Source organism: Muntiacus reevesi, chromosome 17 (genome assembly GCF_963930625.1).
Source record: "Muntiacus reevesi chromosome 17, mMunRee1.1, whole genome shotgun sequence".
Lineage (NCBI taxonomy): Eukaryota > Metazoa > Chordata > Mammalia > Artiodactyla > Cervidae > Muntiacus > Muntiacus reevesi.
In genome coordinates this window covers 52465532-52466138 of record NC_089265.1, presented here as the reverse complement: position 1 = coordinate 52466138, position 607 = coordinate 52465532, and the positions used below count along the sequence as shown (strand labels likewise).

At 34.4% G+C, this 607-nt stretch overlaps 1 non-coding gene across 1 annotated transcript; it reads left to right on the top strand.

Annotated features, from left to right (window-relative positions):
* The first annotated feature begins 241 nt into the window (after positions 1 to 241).
* Positions 242 to 344, top strand: LOC136148839 (U6 spliceosomal RNA). The gene has a single exon (XR_010659603.1). It is a non-coding gene; the product is annotated as a U6 spliceosomal RNA (small nuclear RNA).
* Positions 345 to 607: the final 263 nt, after the last annotated feature.

Here is a 607-nt window from a genome sequence, read left to right as displayed (position 1 = left end):
CCAGGCCATTGTGAAGGATTCTAAAACATAACAAACAATTCATTTACATCTTATATATCCCACCATTCAGAGCAAACTTCATTTAGGAAAAACACTAGTGGAAATTGGATAGTACTATGGAGAAAATTAAAGGTGTTTGCCAGGAAAAAAAAAATGAAACTAAGAAAGATAATGTCTAATTTTTAATTATCTTGTATTTTATTTAAATCTTTTGGAAACCCAAATAGAGAAAACCTATGTGGTGCTCGCTTCGGCAGCACATATACTAAAATTGGAACATAGAGAAGATTAGCATGCCCCTGTGCAAGGATGACACGCAAATTCGTGAAGCGTCCCATATTTTTATATATACCATGGAATACTACTCAGCCATTAAAAAGAATTCATTTGAATCAGTTCTAATGAGATGGATGAAACTGGAGCCCATTATACACAGTGAAGTAAGCCAGAAAGATAAAGACTAATACAGTATATTGGGGTGTATATATACACACACACACACACACACACACACGCATATATGTGGAATTTAGAAAGATGGTAACGATAACCCTATATGCAAAACAGAAAAAGAGACACAGATGTACAGAACAGACTTTTGGACTCT